The sequence below is a fragment of the Gossypium hirsutum genome, chromosome D07 (genome assembly GCF_007990345.1).
Source record: "Gossypium hirsutum isolate 1008001.06 chromosome D07, Gossypium_hirsutum_v2.1, whole genome shotgun sequence".
In the NCBI taxonomy this organism is placed as follows: Eukaryota; Viridiplantae; Streptophyta; class Magnoliopsida; order Malvales; family Malvaceae; genus Gossypium; species Gossypium hirsutum.
In genome coordinates, this window is record NC_053443.1 from 56,377,111 (window position 1) to 56,397,452 (window position 20,342).

At 30.2% G+C, this 20,342-nt stretch overlaps 1 long non-coding RNA gene across 4 annotated transcripts; it reads right to left on the reverse strand.

The window, feature by feature from the left end:
- Positions 1-14,292: 14,292 nt before the first annotated feature.
- On the reverse strand, positions 14,293-19,280 carry LOC107958642 (uncharacterized). Of its 4 annotated transcripts, XR_005916421.1 has the most exons (5): positions 19,120-19,280; positions 18,947-18,991; positions 16,502-18,544; positions 16,336-16,409; positions 14,293-15,048 (listed from the first exon to the last, which is right to left on the reverse strand). It is a non-coding gene; the product is annotated as an uncharacterized lncRNA (long non-coding RNA). The 4 variants fall into 4 exon arrangements; XR_001700700.2 differs by having other exon boundaries at positions 14,293-16,409; XR_005916420.1 differs by having other exon boundaries at positions 16,336-18,544.
- Between the last annotated feature and the right edge of the window lie 1,062 nt (positions 19,281-20,342).

The following is a 20,342-nucleotide window of genomic DNA, read 5'->3' on the forward strand; positions in this document are numbered from 1 at the left end:
GATTAAATTTCTTTCTAATTAAAACTCATATTATCGCATTAACTTGTAATATGGATTCCCCTATTAGGTTTGACTCTAATCCGATAGATTTATGTCGTCCTCTTTTTAGGATTGCATGCAACTCCACTCAATTATGCAAGATCTACTCTTAAACATGACCTATTCTTCCTCTAATTTAAACACATCAAACATGGATCAATAATCTAGTATTATCAAACTAAGAATCAAGCTCACATAATTGAGAACAAGATCTAAGTATTTATTGCGTAAAATAAAAACCAAAAGACAGAATTCATCATAGGATTCATCTCCCATAGGTATTTAGAAAATTAGTTCATGCTTGAAAATAAAAACATCCAAAACATAGTATGACCGGAAGAAAAAAAAGAAACTCATGATAATCTCCTAAGAAATCAAATGGGAATCTTCAATCTCAATGGAAATCTACTTTAGAATCGACTTCAATTGTGTTTTTCGAGTTGTTTTCTTTAATATTCTATGGCAACTCACTTCTACCTTCTTATTTTTGTCATATATACGTCTTAGAATGCTCAAAAACCTAAAAATCATGATTTCCCTCATTTTAAAGTGTAAATCCGCAAAATCAACACAGCCTACCACATGGCCGTATAGTAGCTTGTGTGGATCACACGACCGTCTAGCCAAACCGTGTGGAATGGGTCAACCCTTGTGGTTCATGTAGTTTGTTTTGATTTTTTGATTTTCGCTCCTTTTGATCCCAAGTGCTTTATAAAGCATAAAAACATGAATTTAAAGGATTAGGAGCATAAAATTCACAATTAACATCTATTTATCATCTAAAAACGCATTAAGAATAAGGTTAAAATATGATACTTTTAACATTTATCAAATATTCTCACACTTTAGTATTTGTTTGTCCTCAAGAAAAATCCTCAACCCACATTCAAGTTAACTTCCCTCAATTTATTATTTTCACCGATAATATCCTAGGATAATCCACAAATAATCATGCATTGAAAATTCAAATTAAAATGACACTAAAGAATAAAAGCAATATAAGCAAAAAATTTTAAAGCACAAAAAAAACCATAGGGGTCTCCATTATCTTTATAATTACCTAAAATCCAAACTCAACAAGAATTAACACTCTCACTAAGATTCACTCAAAGCACTTAAATTGTTTAACATTCAAGTAATTTGCACTCAATAGTCAAATGAGAAATATTATTTCCATAAGCTTGCTTGAAAATCAAATCTCCACCACTAAAGAAATGAGATGGCACACCAATCAAGAGGTCTTTACAAGGTTGTACTGGGACTTAGGTTAAGGGTATGAAAATGTCAGAAAAGTTGGTTACAATCGAGAGTTGGGTTGATAAGTTAGCAAATTAGAAACAAATCAGTTGCTGAATTAAAAGAATTTACATCAACAAGAAATAAAGAACAAAAACTAGGTTTTCAACAGAATATGAAACTAACGATTCAAGCTCAATCAATTTTTTTTCTTTGAGAGTAAAGTAAAATTCAACAATGCAAATTATGAAACATATTCAGACAACTAACCAAATCAAATCTCGACAAAAAAAGGAGTCAATAGGAAAAAATAATTTACAACATTGATATGGGCGATGGGTTAACATTAACGAGCTAAAAAATGTGTTAAGATCAATGAGGTTTACTAAGGAATAATACAACAGGAAAGATGTTTAAATGTCAGGTAGGCTAAATCCTAAGTGTCTCTATCATCTCAGTATATCAAATCAATAATGTGGTATCGACATGTGTAACCGAAGCTATTTCTAGAATAACAAATCAAGTTGACATACTCACAACTAAAAATAAAATGAGCACGAAAACAATATATGCTATATAGGCTCAAAAGCTCACAAAAAATTATGGTTTTGATGTCAAACTTGTAAATTTAAAACTTCAAATAATTCTTCAGTTCATGGAGACAACCTAAAACAATAATTTTTGAAAAATGACTTATCATGTTTGACTCTCTCTGTCGTAAAGTATAAATAAAAAAATGCATAAAAAATCCACAAATTAATCCCAAAACAAAATCACTAAAAACTCCAAATTTAAAAAAAATAACTTTAATGATAGGTTTTAGAAAATTACTTAAACACAAACAAAAATTCAAAAACTTTATCGCATAAACATATAACATCCTCCCTACACTTAAGATGTACATTACCCTCAATGTACAAACAAATATAAACCAATAAGAAAAATATCATAAAGGGCGAATGAAACTGAAACTGCCCTGAAATTGGATGATTTCGCTGGAATAGTGAAACCTAAAATCGTAGGAGATTTTAAATGAAGTACATGTTTCCGAACACACTAAGAAATAGATAGACAAAAAAAGAAGAAGATAAAGAGATGCAAAATATTTAAAAAAAAACAACCAACAAAATAATAAAACTAAATTGCATAGTAAAACAAAACAAAAAAAAAACATATAAGTCTAAAAAAATAAAATAAAAGTACAAATAGAAAAATAAATAAAAACATAAAACTAAATAAAATCTAAATAATTCAAAATACAATAACAAAAAATCTATTATTGTTTTAATACCCAACTCAGCAGAATACAAATAAAAAATAAAAATACTAATAATGATAATAAAACTAATATAATAATAAATAAAATAAACTAAAAATTTGACTAAAGCAAGTGCACCTATCAATTAATAGTATAGCTACGGTAAGCAGAGATATTGTTCCTACGAAGACTAAAAGAACTAGTAATTACCGTCTTTCTATTATTTAACTAAATAAATCGAATGATTGATTAAAAACTAAAATTAACTAAATTAATTAACTAACAAACACAACAAAAAACAAATTAAGAAAACAATCGAGTAATAACCAAGAAGCGAAACAATACCGAAGAAAGAACTCACCTAGATTTCATCTGTCACAATCAATATAAATTATGCATTTTCTTTACTTAATATTTTGATCCGTAAAAATCCCTAAATTATGCTAATATCACTTTCGAGAATAAGAGCAACTGACTCTAGGTTGATTAATTGAAATTTCTTTCTAATAAAAACCCCTATTATCGCATTAACTCGTACTATGGATTCCCCTATTGGATACAATTATATGTGATTCCTGGACTTTTAATCCAACTAGTATATGTTTTTCTATTTCTCAAAATAAATATTATTTATTAAATTATTTAAATTAATTAATTTTTCATTTAAATAATTTTTCACAACCCAATTCTAATTCTGTTAAAATCATGACAATTTTACTGTAAAAGAATCTATAAGAAAATATATTTAATTTTAAAATTCAACGAATTCTTAATAATCAATTAGTTTAATTTCATTTTTGAACTTAAATTAATTAATTAAATAATAATTCAAAAAACTTAAATTAATTCTCAGGTCATTTCCATAATTAGTGAGAAACCACCTTCCCTTTTAAATGTAACTCATTTCTCTCACATTATCATTTCCATCCATTTTTGTTCATTTGATTCTACATAGAATTTATTTCTGGTTTCAACAAGCTAGCGGAGGGACTGATTGAACATATGTAATTAGGGTTTAAATGATTTATAATTAAGTTTCAGTTTTTCGCCTATTAATTATAAACTCATTGATGCGTCGCGAAATTAACTAAAAATTTGGCCAAGACAAATGCACCTATCAATTAATAGTATTGCTATTGTGAGCAAAGATATCGTTCCCACGAAGACTAAAAGTACTAGTAATTACTATTATTTAATTGAATAAATTGAGTGATTGATTAAAAACTAAAACTAACTAAATTAATTAACTAACAAACACGATAAAGAATAAATCAAGAAAATAATCGAGTAATAACCAAGAAGCGAAACAATACCCAAGAAAGAATTCACGTAAATTTCATCTGTCACTATCAATCTAAATTATGCAATTTCTTTACTTAGTATATTGATCCGTAGAAATCCCTAAATTATGCTAATATCTCTTTTGAGAATAAGAGCAACTAGTTTAGGTTGATTAATTGAAATTTCTTTCTAATTAAAACTCATATTATCGCATTAACTCGTAATATGGATTCCCCTATTAGATTTGACTCTAATTCGATAGATTTATGTCGTCCTCTTTCTAGGATTGCATGCAACTCCTCTCAATTACGCAAGATCTACTCTTAAACAGGATCTATTCTTCCTCTAATTTAAGCACATCAAACATGGATCAATAATCTAGTATTATCAAACTAAGAATTAAGCTCACATAATTGAGAATAAGATCTAAGTATTTATTGCGTAAAATAAAAATCAAAAGACAGAATTCATCATAGGATTCATCTCCCATAGATATTTAGAAAATTAGTTCATGCTTGAAAATAAAAACATCCAAAACACAGTATAACCGAAAGAAAAAAAAAAGAAACTCATGATAATCTCCTAAGAAATCAAATGAGAATCTTCAATCTCAATGAAAATCTACTTCAGAATCGACTTCAATTGTGTTTTTCGAGTTGTTTTCTTTAATATTCTATGACAACTCACTTCTAGCTTCTTATTTTTGTCATATATACGTCTTAGAATGCTCGAAAAACCTAAAAATCGCGATTTTCCTCAGTTTAAAGTGCAAATCCGCAAAATCGACACAGCCTACCACATGGTTGTGTGGTAGCCTGTGTGGATCACACGACCGTCTAGCCAAACCGTGTGGAATGGGTCAACCATTGTGGCTCATTTAGTTTGTTTTAATTTTTCTATTGTCGCTCCTTTTGATCCCAAGTGCTTTATAAAGCATAAAAACGTGAATTTAAAAGATTAGGAGCATAAAATTCATAATTAACATCTATTTATCATCTAAAAGCGCATTAAGAATAAGGTTAAAATATGATACTTTTAACATTTATCAAATATTCTCACACTTAAGTATTTGTTTATCCTCAAGCAAAATCCTCAACCCACATTTAAGTTAACTTTCCTCAATTTATTATTTTCACCGATAATATCCTAAGATAATCCACAAATAATCATGCATTGAAAATTCAAACTAAAATGACACTAAAGAATAAAAGTAATATAAGCAAAAAATTTTAAAGCACAAAAAAAAAAACCATAGGCATCTCCACTATCTTAATAATTACTTGAAACCCAAACTCAAAAAGAATTAACACTCTTACTAAGATTCACTCAAAGCACTTAAAGTGTTTACGTTCAAGTAATTTGCACTCAATAGTCAGACGAGAAATATTATTACCACAAGTTTGCTTGAAAATCAAATCTCCATCACTAAAGAAATGAGATGGCATACTAATCAAGAGGTCTTTACAAGGTTGTACTGGGACTTAGGTTAAGGGTATGAAAATGTCAAAAAAGTTGGTTACAATCGAAAGTTGAGTTGATAAGTTAGGAAACTAGAAACAAATCAGTTGCTGAATTAAAAGAATTTACATCAATAAGAAATAAAGAATGAAAACTAGGTTTTCAACAGAATATGAAACTAACGATTCAAGCTCAATCAATTTTTTTTCTTTTTATATATTTTTTTTCTTTTTCTTTGAGAGTAAAGTAAAATTCAGCAATGCAAATAATGAAATATATTCAAGCAACTAACCAAATCAAATCTCGACAAAAAAGGACTCAATAGGAAAAAAATAAATTACAACATTGATATGGGTGACGAGTTAACATTAACAGGTTAAAAAATGTGTTAGGATCAACGAGGTTTACTAAGGAATAATACACCAGGTAAGATGTTTAAATGTTAAGTGGGCTAAATCCTAAGTGTCTCTATCATCTCAGTATATCAAATCAATAATGTGGTATCGACATGTGTAACCGAAGCAATTTCTAGAATAGCAAATCAAGTTGACATGCTCACAACGAAAAACAAAATGAGCACTAAAACAATATATGCTCTATAGGCTCAAAAGCTCACAAAAAATTATGGTTTTGATGTCAAACTTGTAAATTTAACATTTCAAATAATTCTTCAGTTCATGGAGACAACCTAAAACTATAATTTCTGGAAAAATGGCTTATCATGTTTGACTCTCTCTATCGTAAAGTATAAATAAAAAAATGCATAAAAAATCCACAAATTAATCCCAAAACAAAATCACTAAAAACTTCAAATTAAAAAAATTAACTTTAATGATAGGTTTTAGAAAATTACTTAAACACAAACAACAATTCAAAGACTTTATCGCATAAACACATAACACCCTCCCTACACTTAAGATGTACATTATCCTCAATTTACAAACAAATATAAACCAATAAAAAAATATCATAAAGGGGGAATGGAACTAAAACTACCCTGAAATTGGATAATTTCGCTGGAATAGTGAAATTTGAAATCGTAGGAGATTTTAAATGTACATGTTTCCAAACACACTAAGAAGTAGATAGACAAAAATAAATAAGATAAAGAGATACAAAATATTAAAAAAAACAACCAACAAAATAATAAAAATAAATTGCATAGTAAAACAAAACATATAAGTCTAAAAAATAAAATAAAAGTACAAATAGAAAAATAAATAAAAACATAAAACTAAATAAAATCTAAATAATTCAAAATACAATAACAAAAAAATATATTATTATTTTAATAACCAACTCAGTAGAATAAAAATAAAAAATAAAAATACTAATAATGATAATAAAACTAATATAATAATAAATAAAATAAACTAAAAATTTGACTAAAGTGAGCAAAGATATTGTTCCTACGAAGACTAAAAGAACTAGTAATTACCGTCTTTCTATTATTTAACTAAATAAATCGAATGATTGATTAAAAACTAAAATTAACTAAATTAATTAACTAACAAACACAACAAAGAAGAAATCAAGAAAACAATCGAGTAATAACCAAGAAGCGAAACAATACCCAAGAAAGAATTCACCTAGGTTTTATCTGTCACAATCAATATAAATTATGCAATTTCTTTACTTAGTATCTTGATTCGTAGAAATCCCTAAATTATGCTAATATATCTTTCAAGAATAAGAGCAACTGACTCTAGGTTGATTAATTGAAATCGCTTTCTAATAAAAACCCTATTATCGCATTAACTCGTACTATGGATTCCCCTACTAGATTTGACTCTAATCCGGTAGATTTATGTCGTCCTATTTCTAGGATTGCATGCAACTCCACTCAATTACACAAGATCTACTCTTAAATAGTGTCTATTCCTCCTCTAATTTAAGCATATCAAACATGGACCAATAATCTAGAATTATCAAATCAAGAATTAAATACACATAATTGAGAACAAGATCTAAGTATTTATTGTGTAAAATAAATATCAAAAGACAGAATTCATCATAGGGTTCATCTCCCGTAGGTATTTAGAAAATTAGTTCATGCTTGAAAATAAAAACATCGAAAACACAATATAATCGAAAGAAACAAAGAAACTCATGATAAGATCTCCTAAGAAATCAAATGAGAATCTTCAATCTTGACGGAAATCTGCTTCAGAATCGGCTTCAATTGTGTTTTTTCGAGTTTTTTTCTTGAATATTCTATGAAGAATCACTCCTATCTTCTTATTTTTGTCATATATACGTCTTAAAATGTTTAAAAACCCTAAAAATAATGATTTTCCTCAATTCATAGTACAAATCTGCGAAATCGACATGACTTACCATATGGCCGTGTGGTAGCCCATGTGCGTCACACGATCGTATGGCTAGGCCGTGTGGAATAGTCAGCTCGTGTGGCTCTTGTAGCTTGTTTAGATTTTTTTATTTTTGCCCCTTTTGATCCCAAGGGCTTTATAAAGCATAAAATCATGATTTTAAAGGATTAGGAGCATAAAATTCACAATTAATATCGAATAATCATCCAAAAATGCATTAAGAATGAGGTTAATATGCTACTTTTAGCGCTTATCACTCATTTAATCACGAAGTCATTTCACTATAGTATCGTGACTGAGCTTTCCCTAATTACATACTATTACGAAAGCTACTAAATCAGTACTCATCCAATGGCTATGTCATAAATGTGTTACCCTCATAGGATGTCCTTAATCTCTTTGGGATAAATGTATTCTCCCAATATTATCATACTTTATCTCATGGTAATCATTGCATCTTTTTTCCTGAAAAGTCAATTATTATCAAATAATAGTTAAGTCATTTATCACAAAGACAAATGAACCATGGCCACATTTACTTTTCATTTATCATGTAATGCTAATGAGATGATATCATTTACCCATTTCTTAGGCTATGAATTCTACTATTGTGAATAATTCTACATACTGTAGAAGTCGTATCCTCAATGTGCCAGCTTTTAGTTACTTACCTATTTGAACTCAGACTTTTACTTACATCAAAGTATACGAATCACACATACATAGCCCATTATCCACTTAGAATTAAGGTATGCTACACTATTAAGGTCACAAGTGAATAAATCTATAAACGAATTTAAAATTTATTCTAATTGGGTCTTGCGATGTACTATCAATCCAGTCAGTCACATCTATGCCTCTATCTTCTAGAAGTGATCCGTTCTAATGCTCAAGACAAAGCATTTCCTCAATTGGGCTTAATAGATGACATATTAGTATTTCAATCAGTTTGCTCATTTTCGATTAAACTAAAGGCATGTTTAGATTCATCTACTAATACAAGTTATTTTTTCGTATTACGATCCGATCACGTAATATCGCTTAGTGTTAATTAAACATTAGATAACCAATAAGCCAATATTTGCTTTCATTTTTATTTGCGTGCAAAAACCATTTAGGACAATATATAAAGAGTATTAATGTAATTTATAGATAATTTTATTAAGCCAATCTATTCGAAAAAAATACAAGTATACAAACAGATATTTTGCACTTAGGGCACCAGATCCAAAGTCTCCCACTTGCCCTAGTGAAATAGATGAGTCATATTTTGCATTCCAAAGTCTCCCACTTGCCCTAGTGAAATAGATGAGTCATATTTTGCATTCTCATGCTCTCCACGTGTTTTTCAAAACTCCTAGGTCGTAAAATCTTGGTAAACGAGTTCGCAAGGTTGTCCTCTAATACGACTTTGACTACATCCACGATTCCTTCTACTATTGCCTCTCTTATGACGTGACATTTTTTATCAATATGTTTTGTCCTCTTGTAGTTTCAAGTTTCCTTGATGTTAGCTATTGTTGCACTATTAATACAATATAGTGTGATAGTTTTTTCCATACTAGGAAAAACGTCAAGATCGATAAGGAACTTTTTAAACAATCTTACTTCTTTTGTAGCCTTAGAAACAGCCACATATTTGGCCTTCACGGTGTAGTCAACAGTGCAACTCTGCTTTACTTTTCTCTACACTATGGGCCCACCGCCTAGGACAAAAACGCAGCCCAATATTGATTTCCTCAAATCCCAACACATTTGGAAGTCTGAATGTAACTCTATCTTCACCAAAGTCATGAATCTCTTTTAGTTATCCACTTTCTCCAATCACATGCCTTGAGCAGCCACTTTCCCAATACCACACATTGTCCGTACTAATATTTAAAGAGGAGTGAGCCACAACCAAACATATTTACTCTTTTCACACTTATTCTTTTTTTATCATGAGTTCTTCTTGTATTTCTCCTTACTAGAACTCTTCTAGAAACATTAGCTTGTTCCCCATCTTAGATCATTGAAAAGCTTATAACATCAAGGCCTGATATGGCTTTCAATTCCAAAACAATGGTAGATTGTCCTTTCATTCCTCTTCTTGTAAGTTTTAGGGGGTACCACAATTTGTTTTCCTTTGTAAAAAAAAATATGTGGTTTAATAGGATGTTTCTGTAACGTAACCTAGTTCATAATGATCTCTACTAGACTTTCTTATGACAAGGATTTCAACTGATACTTCATCCATTGAGCCAACTTCTTCAACATATTCCTCGCAACATTCAAATTTGTTTTAGTTGCTTTCAATTTGGTTTCATGATTAACAAACAAGGCATTTTTCTATTTGATGGCTTCTACAAGTTTCAAAATAGCCTTTTCAATATGTTTATTTTGAACCTTTAAGTACTTGTTCAGACTGGACATTATACCTTGTTTTCCCAACATGATTTTATAAGCTTTCTCCAATGCCTTTAGTAGATCTCCATCTTCTAATTTTGTATCAGAATGTGTTACAACACTAGGATTGACTTCCTCTAAATTAGTAGTAAAAACAACATAGCTGGTTATATGTTCATATTCAACCTCTCCACTTTCTGAACCCTCATCACTACAGGTGACATTAAAAGATTTTTTTACTTCTTTTTTAAAGTGTCAGCACATTGTGCTTGGGTGTTTCTATAGCCTTTGTAGTCATGGCATTGGATCCCCTTCTTCTATAATAGTTGTTTTGCTTTTATTCTTATATGTTGATCAACTTGCATCATTGTTCATGCTTTTTCTTTAAAAACTTCCAAAAGGATTTGTTGGAACTTTTAGTGAGGAGAGTAAGTTTTTCCACAAGATCTTCTAGGGTGAGGAAGAATTACTAGTGCCTTTCACAATATCAATGACCTTGTGTGAATCACCCTTTTCTTGTTTATCTTTCTCTCAATTGACCTCCAGGTTTATTTCAAAAGTTCTTAGACATGTCATTAGCTCATTAAGTTTCATCGGATCAACAACTTAGGCCTCTTCAATTATTGTCACCTTTATTGCAAACCTTTCATTAGCTCATTAAGATTCATTGCATCAACAATTAAGCCTCTTGAATTGTTGTCACCTTGATTGCAAACCTTTCAAGTAGGAACATTTTCTTCATAAGTTTAGCCTTGAATAATTTTTCATCAAGTGCAAAGTCTTCTTTAGTAATGTCACATAATTTAGCATTAAATTTAGAAATTATTTCATCTTGTAGCATATGAAGAGAATTTTAAAATGTTCATAAGCATTTGAAGTATCGACAATCTTACGATCAAATTTCCTTCATAAGCTATTTGTAAGGTAAGTCATACATCTTAAGAAAATATGTATTTGAAAATTAGTTTCAATTGGTTGACATCAACACCATCGAAGATTGCATTTAATGTCTAGCGTTAAAGCTGAATAACTTGTCCTCTTCGTATATCTCTTCCATCAACACATTTTCCAAAATGAGGAGTGTAGCTAGTTATGACAACCTATCATACTTTCTCATCAATGGCCTTAATGAATGCCTTATGCAAGCTTTCTAATATGTAATTAGATCCATCAAGCAGTGGTGTTCAAAATACATATCCTTTTTCCTTCAAAGAGTTCATGATAAATAACTAGACAATGAGAACCTCACCAAAAATTAATTGATGACATGCTTTAATACCAGTTAAAATATCTGGTGATATTCGAGTGTCGTCTAGAGTGTTTTTCAGAATGTTATATTGTCGGATATAATGCCTCTAATTAATGTTTGAAACAATTAAGAGAATGGACACTAGCCAATTATTTATGTTATTTAGAGATTTCACTTACATTTACATGTCACACCTAGAAAAATAAGTCCACTACTCAAATCAATAGTACAACTACCAATTACAACTCAATCAATCTATGACCTTTTACAATTACCACAACCTTGATGTTGTACACCATCGTGGGGATGATTGCAAGTTCCCCTTGCACTTTCAAACCTTTATCTCAAAGGCTTTGTGAACTCATTTTCCAAAGAGTCAAAAAACTCAACATCATCAATGGAAATGCTCATTTCTAAATATGTTTGATGCTCTCAAGTGTGTTGTTTCCTTAAAAGGATGTCATACTAAAATTTGTCCTCTCCTTCTACGAAAAATTTACCCCTTGAATCATATGATAAGTTGGCCACAATACAACTCAATCTTTTATCTCCAAGATAACTTTCAAATTTTTGACAACTAAAGTCCTATAAATAATTGATATATTATAAATAAATAAAAACTATTAATTTAATCATTACCGAAGTGTGTGGTAACACTTAATGTGTCACATTGGTATGTAAGATGTCTACCAAGAAAAATGAAACCATAGAGAGTAGTACCTATACTTTTTTTCATATGAATTACGAAGATTCATATAATAAAGGAATCCTATAATTTGAGATTTGGGGATTCAAAAGGGACCCTATGTTCTCAAATCCCACTTCATGATTGATTTATTTTGGGGGTTGTCCAGATCAGATTAAGAAGAACAGTCGTCACAAAAAGTTACATGGGAATTAAGCAATCCAAAAGTGATTTATTAAACCATTGATTAATGATTTATTATCACCAAAAAAAAAGGTGTTTATTACACCAACACAAAGAAACAACATAGAATCTTAAAGCAAACCCTTTAAACAATCTTTAAGAAAACTCATCTGCCTAACTGGACTCACAAGATATATTAGACAATAGCCAGTATTTTTTTTAGTCTGCTTATTTTCATTTAAATTGTAATATAAAAATAATCAACATCACAAGGAATTATAATCAAACAAGAAACGAAAATGTCACTAACACCTAAGTTGATCCTAAGATATTCAAAGAAACTGCAGCAAATTGCATTTTAAATAAGAGATTTTACAGATTACATGGATTTTTTGCATACATACACACACAACGCAAATGTGATTTTATCCCACATTCTTGTTGATGGCGATGCCTTTCAAAGTCTTTGTTTATCATCAATTTGGGTTTTATTTTATTTTATTTTTTGTTTTGTTTAATTATCAATTTCAACTCTCGACCTTAGTTTATGCGTAAAACTCAAACCGCTAATTTGTTTAATAGAAATTACTGGATTGTTGATTTTTACTAATTCCTTACATATAAATTGTTAAACCGATAATTTTTAAATTAACAATTTAATGGTAAAGTTTAACGGTATCACTCAATTGAACTATTTTTAAAATTAAAATACGAGAAATTGAGGTAAGAATTAAACTTTTTCTTAATAATTAAGATGAGTCAATTTGTATAAAACATTAAGGCTGTAGATTTAAGTCGTCAAATTGGATATAATTTTTTTAAGAAACAACTAAAAAACATAATTGGACATAATTACCAAATTGATGATTAATTTATATAGAAAGGTAGAATTTAAGATAATTAGGTGGTTAAGGTTGATGGAAGAGTCATGTACATTTTTGGCTAAGTTGATAGCTGTTAATAAATCCAAAAAGGGTGTTGAAATTTTTGAAAACCTTTACATCAACATGATTAATTTATATCATATCAAATTTATTGATTTGATTAATATGATATAAATCTCTACAACATCAATTACCCCATCTCATTCCTAGAAGAAGAAAAAAAAACCCTAATTTTAAATTGCTGTAATTATTATATTCATTAACTTAAATTTTGTTATTTATACGATAAACATATTATCACATTTCTAACGACGTGTCAGTTTATTATTTCAACATAATATTAGTAGAAAAGCTTAGTTATTTTAGTTAATGAATTTAGTGGTTAATAGTTAAGTCAATATTTAATTTTCAAGATTCAAAAAATATAGGGACTAAATGTTCAAATTAGATAACAAAGATGACATCCATAACTTAAACCAATAGCAAGACTTTACCTAACGAATTGAACGTTACCATTTAAGTCATGACTAAAATTCAAAATTCGAAAAAGTAAAAAATCTAAAATTAAATGATTCATAAAGTACATAAACTAAAATTTACCAAAAAACTAGATGAAATAATAACAAAATTTGACCTAATACTAAAGATCTAGGAAACACTATCATACCCAAAGGACGAAGCCTAGACTGTCAATTAGAAATGACAGTGAGATCTTAGTTGCATAGACCAGACAACGATATCATAGATCAGACCTGTAGATTGGTTGTTTGAATTAAAAAAAAAAAAAACTCGAATTCATCAACAAGCTCGAGCTATTGAACCAACCATGTTCAAGTATCCTAATACTAATGAGGAAATCTCTTAAAACCAAGTTTTTTAACTAATACTGTAAAATCTCAATTTAAACTCGAGCTCGAGACTAAATAATCAAGTTTGAAGTCGAGCATGAGAACCAAGCTTATTTTCTACTTTCTACTAAGTAAATGAGTCTAGTCTAGCAAGCTCAAGCAATTCAATTTTTAATAAAGCTTGAACTTTAAAAACAAAAATTGTTCAAACTTGAGCCGAATTTCGAGTCTCGTGGTTCAAGTCAAGATAGAGTTTCTTATGAGTTCGGTTCAGCTCCATTACAGACCTAGTTGGGGTTTGTGATTAGCATCCAATGACTAATAAGCTTCAGTAGGATATGAAAACCACCAAAAACATTATTGTTTCTTCCATAGTATTGAGTGCTAATTTAGTCATATTATTCCAGCATTCATGTCCAAACAAAACTATATAATTATTAAGATTTATAACAGATGTAGTATATAATTACATTTATAGCATATCACATAGTTCATTTTACAAAATAAAAATAATAATCTTAAAGAAAGGAGAATCCCTTGCAATCATGTCATAAATCCAATGATGCTTTTGGATTTAATCCATTCCCTAGAAAGACTTAAGGTATCCCAAAACATTGTATCTGACCTTTTCTTCAAAATCAACAGAGCATGATCTTTAAAATATGAAACTGGTTTCCAAACTAGAAGAAATCATCAACCTATTAATACACTTTTCAAGAGACATGCATGCATATCAATGCTTTCACCACCACTAAAAGCATAAATCCACGTTCAATTTTCATATCCAATATTTCTATAAACAACCAATTGTAAGATAATTTAGCTAAGATGATAAAATAAATATATTCAACAGGATCAATTGGATTATGCTGAGGAACATAACGAAATAATAGAACCGATACAGGCCAATGGGGAAATAATAGAACCGATACAGGAATGGGGAGCAATAGGGACTGTAATTGAAGCAAATAACCAAAACAAACAGCTGATGGAAGCTTTCCCACCTAATACGACTAATTGTTCTTGACAAAACCTTGTCACAATTATGAGAAATCTAAAGCCAATTTGCGAAACTCGTACTGGCTATTAGTGATCATTCAAGTCCACAACAGTGGACCCCAAAAACTAATCATTCAGCAATGAATTTGTCCTAAGTATGAGGAACGGGTAACAAGAATCCAGTTCGCCATACAAGCCTACGATAAGACATATCTGCATGGAGATCACAAAACTAAAATCATGCTGGTCCTACATTTTTTTTCTCTCTCCAGTTAGTATGATAATACAATTGATGTTACAATATCGGATACGCAAAATTTAGAAGATGTAACATCAGATCATGGATGGTTATACTTGCAAAGTCGATCAATGAGAAGAATTCACAGTAGAGACTGCAGGGTAAGTAAAGACGGATTAGAAGCATTAGTTCTCTAACATTAACTTATCTATCAATTAAATCAAAAGTCGGATGACTCTGCCTTTTCACCCCAAATAACAGTTACCAGTCTATGCATGAAAGCATCCCGATTCTTTGAATGAAATTAGTCCCTAGCAGCAGAGATTACTTTCTGAGGAATGCATTTATTTCAGATAGAAGGTTGATATCCTTACTTTTGACCAAATGGTCATGTCACTCAATTCAACTGATTTTATTTTCCTTGTGCTAAATTTCATCAAATGACCAAAATTCTAAGCCATAAGGCATAAAAGCCAAGTTAGTATGAAGCGATATCAAGGACTTTCTCTCTTAACATAGGTCTGCAAGCATGGCAAATTATTTTCCAAGAGATTCTTGCTACACCAAGATCAAAGATAACATAAAACTAATAATTGCTGCTGCAGCATCTATATAATCATTCTAATCGTTTATGATTAACAGCTACACAATTATTTATGAACTAAAAAGTCACATTTTCGTTTTCCAAAAGAAACCCATCAATAAAATGACCATCCCAAGGGTGTTTATCTCTCTGTAATAAAAATTAACAAATAAGCTATCTTCCCTTTTAAATTTGATTTATACAGTTTTAACAGTTTTCATTCTAAAGAAATTCTAACGAGAAAAGTCATACAAACTCTATACTTGTTTAACATAATTTATAAAGCAATTAAGAGTATTTAATCATATATATTAGGATCTCTTCAATGTTCAATACTTTAAAGGAAAGGGCTTTTTCTTTCATTGATGCACACAAATACAACAATATATATAAGTGAATACTTATAAATGTAGTCAAGATCTTCACTAAAAGTTTCGCACTTTCAAAAATGCATTTTGGTTTTTAATATGTATTTTGAAGTTTACAGTGGAGTTTCAGGTTTATTATCAATTCAAATGATTAAGATTTCTGCAGCACTAGCCTGCCACTGTTCAAAGTTCTTTGGCAATATATATTCAAATTCTCTCAACTCAGGTCTGCGTCAGTATAATTGAAAAAAGATCATTTACAGTGATTCACTTTAGCTTTAACATAGAGAGATCAAAAGGAAACTACTTACACATTATGTTGGCAAGTTGATAGAAGCAAAACAACTTCATGAATTTGCAACTGATCATGGTAACATGCAATCAACTGAAGTATTATTAGAGTTGAGTCTTACAGCAATTAATCAGTCAAGGTTGGCAAATAAATGAATAATACAAAACTTAGAAGAGAACGCTCACTTCATCCAGCATTCAATGCCAATGTGCCTGATTGCATGACGGTGTATTAACCAACCTGATTAAAATTTTTCATCATGATATAAAGCATTAAAAGCTAATGACTCCAGTGTACTAGTAACTACACCTCATATTCAAGACTGAACCAGAAGAGAAGCAATATAGTCCAACTGTCATTGCTAGTAATGTCTTCTTGGAAGCTAATCTTTTGAGACGCAAACACCTATGGCAGTTGGTGTATGAGCAGTTTTGAGAGACCAGATCCAATCAAGCAAAGAAAGTGAAACCTTACATCAAAGGAAACAATTAGAGGCGCTTCCTTTCCAAATGGACCAACATCACCCCTTTACATCTCCTACGATTTAAAAGAGAAAGGACTTCTTTCCTTCCCTGCCTACCGAGCATAATAAGAACACTGCAAGTACAAAGCTGATAGAATATTGGACTTAAAATTCAGATATTACAAATTCTAAAGAGCGCTCTACCTTTGCTATACCAAAACAGCATCATAATTATTCAAAGTAGTTAGTGAAGTGCAAAGGGAGGACAAGTATCTATGTCATTCATACTCATTTAAAGTACACAGGTTTTAATATTACATCCACTTCCAAAGTTCACGCTCCTTCTGATCTTTTACTTTGATGGAAACCAAATAAGTGAAGTGAAAAGTTGGCTATTGGGAACCCAAAATAGCAATAAAGGATTCAATGGGATTCTGTTGCGGGCCCGAGTCTGGGATCAAGTCATCAAACGAGTAGCACAAGAATCAGATTCGAATGAAGGGTCTTTGCCCTTATTTCGATTCCTATTTTTGCCTGTGGTTATTGAACTCTTAAGGGAGTTGCCTACCTTGAAACTCTAAGCGAGTTGCCTACCTTAAACTTACTGAAACTTTCAACTTTCAACTTGTATTATTCATGAATTATTTTCCTATTTAAACAGAGTTTAAAAATTAGGTAATAGATGCCAAGCCCAAATCTGATAGCATACTAGGAAAGTCTTATTTAAACTAATAAGGAAATTCTTAAAAATAAAATCAGAATTAAATCCCACAAAACTAGAATCACATCACAATGAAATCAAAATCAGATCCCTTCTCCTACTGCTGGTTTCTTGCGTCTGGCATAGTTCTTGGCCACAAAGGCATCGGTCACAGATTCTATATTACATTTCTGTTCAACTCCTTTTGTAACCAGAAAAATCTAACATTCCATATAGTTCCAATGATAAATTGGTCGTATATTTATATTTCTGACTTCTGAGAACCTAATTTGCAAAATGATTAGAACTTCAGATACAAAACTAATCAACATATCAAGGATGGACATGTTCTCCTTTGCAAAATAAAACATGCGATATTGCCTCACACCCACCAAGACACACACACACACACACAGAGGGAAGGAATAAATGCTGAATATGCAAACTAAAAACCGAACTGACATGTAATGGCTGGGATCTGTCACACTTGCAAATACAGACCAATAAATATGGTTGAAACAATGACTCAAAATGGCACTTTTAGAATAAATTTGCTGACCGAGAGCTCTAATAAACACAAAATCATATCTATCTCAAGCAACATAAAACGTAAACGAACAACTAAGTCCATTGATGTTTGGATCACTCACAAGTTCTAGATGTTCAATCCTAGTTTCTAGCTTGGATGCAATAACATGCACTTGAAGCCACTCAAAAACTTCAAGTTCACCTTGTTTCCTTTCCTTAATCACTTTACATGTTCTATCTGTACATATTATAGACTGAGAAATCTGTAAAAAGATAGCCTACATAGTTAGCCTTGCAACGAAACAAGCATCCTTCACCTAGAATACCGAGCACCATGAAGATTAATACCTCAATCGAGGCCAGCCTAGATGATATGTAACAGGTCCCAGTTTGAACCGTCCTTAATCAACGAAATTTAAAAGCATCTATCAACCAACCTGTTTTAGGTAATCATCTAAAAGCACTATAACATAATCATCCTGCCCAGTATCGAGAATGAAAATATGCACTGCTTTATGCTTCCTCCCTCCTTAGAGACTGCAAAAAAAGAGAACATATTACAAAAATCACATGGGACTAAGTAAAAAGTTATCCTACATAAATGCAGGGGAAACCACATGCGACTGAGCAAAGTCATTGAATATGTAAATGCAGGGGAAAAAGTAGCAAGAAATTTTCCAATCAAATAAACCCCTAACAAGCAATAACATTTACATGCTCACTTCAAAAGAACTAGACACTTACCATCCAGATAGTTAGGATCTTGAATATTATGTTCAGCGAAACATTACCCAGATATGTACCGACATTTGAAACAAGAATACTCAACTAGCTATAGTATTCGAGGTTTCAGCATAAAATACACAAGCATAACATGCAAAGAAACTCAACAATAACGGCAGTACCAACATTTAATTCAAAAAGGTTGAGGAACCAAACCTGGAGCTATTCAATTGAGACTACAAAGAAAGGTTGAATTGCGACCTTGAAACAGAACCAAATCAAATGAAAGGATTTTAGTTTTATAGCTTTAAACAAAGTTTATATAAAAAGCATTTAAACAACCAAAGAGGCTTGTTATTCAACGCAAATTTAAGAAGCAGAGAGGTAACCATATCAGCAAATTTTGTAGTAATTGTTTGAAGCGTCAGGGTTTTTTCTTTTATTGCACCGAGAGAAAATGAACGATCAGCATCGCCATTCTTGGCCTCGAACTTTTCTTCTGCTGGTTCCCTAATGCTTTCTGTTTTTAAGTTTCACCCGTACACGTGTAAAGGAGGTAAGTTCATTAATCAAAATTACTCATCATGCGTTTACTTGTAAAAATAACAATAATATTAAATATGATAGTGTGAGACAAAAAAATAACCGAAATGCACCGCCCTATCCATTGAAACTCACATTAAATCTCAACTTTTAGACTTTTTAGCATTACTTCTCAAAATTATTTTTGGGTCAAAGTGATTTTTAAACCAAAAATAAATAATTTTTGGAGTTAGAAGTATTTTTAGAAAATGTTTTTGAACTTAAAAGTGCTTTTAGGAATAAATAACAATTTTAACATTTATAAAGTATTTTATATAATATTTATATTGAGTATTAATTATTTTTCTATTGAATTTTATTTTAAATATAAAATATTATGTATTTAAATTTAAATGTTTTATATTTTAATATTTAAATTAAATTTTATAAATAATTAATATTAATGGCTTAAAAAATATATTTCATATATTAAAATATTAACTATAAATTATAATAAATTATTTTTTATATTTTTATTAAGATATAATAATATTAACTAATTTGAATATTATTTAAATGCATATTTATTACTTTATAATACTATGTCTAAAATAGACATTTTACTTCGCTAAAGCACTTTTTGCCAACAATATTAAACACTTAATTTTTAAAAAAAAAATTTAAAAATGCTTCTCAAAATTATTTTTTCGTAATACTTTTAAAAGCACTTTTAAAAAATAATGTTAAACTAAATCTTAAAGTCTAGGATATTTACCAATTGTGCCAATGCCTTCTTTAACTCTTATGGTACTTACTTATATAAGTAAAAAATTTATGATTAAATTTCACTTTTAACTATTAAATATTGGAGTCGCAATTGATGTCATTGAAATTAAAATGACGTGGGTTTCAGTTAGATTTGAAGGTCAAGTCGAGCTAATGTAAAATTTCAAATACGTTTTTTAGACTTCAAGTCTGGCCCAACTTGAAAAATAGACTTAAAATTTTATTTAAGCTCGACCCAGATAAAAAATGTTAAACTCGAGTTTAGTTTGGTCCTCTTATATTAATTTTTTTATATTTTTATTTG